General features: G+C 39.7%; 1 pseudogene; it reads right to left on the bottom strand.

Annotated features, from left to right (window-relative positions):
• Window positions 1–967: 967 nt before the first annotated feature.
• On the bottom strand, window positions 968–2,365 carry LOC138041794 (piggyBac transposable element-derived protein 4-like; annotated as a pseudogene).
• Between the last annotated feature and the right edge of the window lie 243 nt (window positions 2,366–2,608).

The raw sequence follows: 2,608 nt of genomic DNA, 5'->3' as shown, positions 1-2,608 counted from the left end.
TCATTGACCAATCAGTATTCAGTAATTTTGCCCTCTATGTTATTAACAAATTAACAAGACTTGCCTGGATCTCAAGGTTTCATTGAGATTATTCTGTGTCACTGTTACATTGAGGGATCATGTGATATAATTGTATCAAGGTGACTTTAGTTTTTAAATGACAGATTGGTGACATCAAATAAAATACTGAAGCTGAGGGCACCTGATCCCTCAATGTTACTATGACCCTGAAGAATCTCAAACAATCATGTGACATTTCACTGCCATGTTTGCTGCAATCTGGATTTAACCCCAGGTATGCCATACTTTTGCTGGGGGTATACCAATTTTGCCGCACTAAATTAGGCTACTTGCTATGCAGCAACTAGCCAGCCAATTTCAACAAACAAGGTATCATTTTAATTGTCAATAAATTATAGACAAACAGACAGTTTCCATGTTAACCTGGTTCCCATAGCAACAAGTACATTTGTATAAGAAAAACAAAAAGTTGTGCCCCTATTGTGGGCTGCAAGAGTTGAGGCTACAAAACTAAACTTCATCTAAAAGTTCTTCAAATGGGAAAGGTTGAGAACACTTGAAAATATTATCTTGAAATTACAATATTGTAAAAAAGGTTTTTTATCATGTGAACAATGATAGGAAAAATATGCAAATTAGCTGCATCCACAGAATGTCTATCTTTTGATCCTGAACATCAACATGGTTTGTACACCAAATGTTTTCTAACAGTAGCTTGAACTGGAAAGTTCCAAATAAAGTTCACTACATGATGCTAGCCCTCTTTTCCAAAAACAGAGTGAGAGAACTAGTCATTGAAGCCGCTCATAACATGCATCGGTCAAGGCAACTCCACTTTATCTTTGACACATAACAATGAAAAGTAATTAATTATGACAGCCCATTAAAAAGTAGCTGTCTGTTTATTTTCTCTTTTTTGTAAGATGATCCAGCTGATCAAAGCATTTCAGGTGTACCCCAATGCCACAACCTTCACACTGAGTACCACCCCTTTTTCTTCCTCCAGGGGTTGAGCGGTCAGAGCAAACAATGCAGTCCTTCTCCTTTTTTCCAGGGAGTAGGACAGCTCTATGAACAAGGTTTGCTTGTCTCACTGGGATTGGGATAGCCACTGGTTGATCTACAGGTGTAGCACACAACTCCTCCACGAAAGTACACATAAACCTGAAACGTGTGGGCTTCCTTTGGGCTGTGTTGTTTTGCTCATACAATATGTATGAACAAAATGCTATTCTGTCGATTATGGGAAAAAAGCACTTTTTCCAAAATTTATGAAATGCTCACTCTGCAGCAACATGATCCACCATTTGATCTAGGAGGTCCACTCCTCCCATGTTCTGATTGTAAAGGGAGACTGTTTTTGGCAACTCCTTTATCTGACCATTGTGACAGGTGTGGTTGATCATCTGAGCACCACTCCCTGTTGTTAGCGTAAGACAGGGGTTCTCTTGTGACGTCTTTTCTTTCCATGATAATGCAAGCAAGGGGCCTTTTCTTGCATAAAAACATTCTCCCACTTTTGGTTTGGCCGACTTCATCATCACAGGGACACCTTTTGTGTTTGCCCTCAGTGTGCCTGTTAGAAGAGTCTTCTGTGTGTGCAGAAATTCAGCCAAAGTCGGGCTTGTATAGAAGTTATCTACATAAAGATGATAACCTTTGTGGAACAAATTGGCCTCTAACATCAGCTCTTTAACAACATCATAAGAATGGCCAAACTGAGACTGTGCTTCTTTCCACAGTAGACCATTGTATGCACGGGATAACCTGAAGAGGATTCGGTTACTGCATACAGTTTCACTCCCCACTTGTGGTGGGGTTTATTTGGAATGTATTGTATTAGTTCAGTTCTGTTTTACAATCCTATCAGACTTTCATCAGTAGATATAAATTGCTTTGGAATATAATATTTCTTACATGCACAGTTTAGAGCATCAAGAACTAACCTGAACTTGTGTAATGGGTCGTAAAGTGCATTGTCCCTTTTTGCTTTTGGTCGTGTATTGTCAAAGCAATGGAGGTATTTTGAGATCAACTGAAAATTATTTGTAGACATAACAGTGCCAAAATAGGGTGTAGAAAGGCAGGAAAATTTAGTGTTCCAATACATGATTGTATCCTTCTTCTTCACAAGGCCCATGAGCAGTGTTAAACCCAGATACTTCTTCAAAGCAGAAACACCCAAATTGCAAGTGTCCCAGCCTGATTCCCTGCTTCTCCTTCGCTGACCTTGTTCTCCTCTCGTTTGTTTTTCTGCATATCTGCGAGTTTCTGCAACAATCTCGTTCGGAATTTCTTGGAAAAAGGAAAAATAGATTAATGGACTTGATTCTTGAGAGGGCATATTTCGCACTCCAGGATTACGAACAATGAAGTCGATTTCATCAGGATCATCCTCCGGTGGATAAATGCGTGTCCAAAGTGCAGCTCTTTCAGGAAAGTCATTCAACTCATCATCACTACATTTTGTACTTTCTTCGGATTCCCAACTATTGCTGCTTTCTTCTGACCAATCACAGCTGTGTTTAGAACGTGAGGCCAATCAGATCGGCTGCGGCAAACCTCTCTTGATTAATCCAAGTGTGAA

This window comes from Montipora capricornis, chromosome 3, assembly GCF_036669925.1.
Source record: "Montipora capricornis isolate CH-2021 chromosome 3, ASM3666992v2, whole genome shotgun sequence".
Classification (NCBI taxonomy): domain Eukaryota; kingdom Metazoa; phylum Cnidaria; class Anthozoa; order Scleractinia; family Acroporidae; genus Montipora; species Montipora capricornis.
This window is presented reverse-complemented; position numbering and strand designations above follow the sequence as displayed.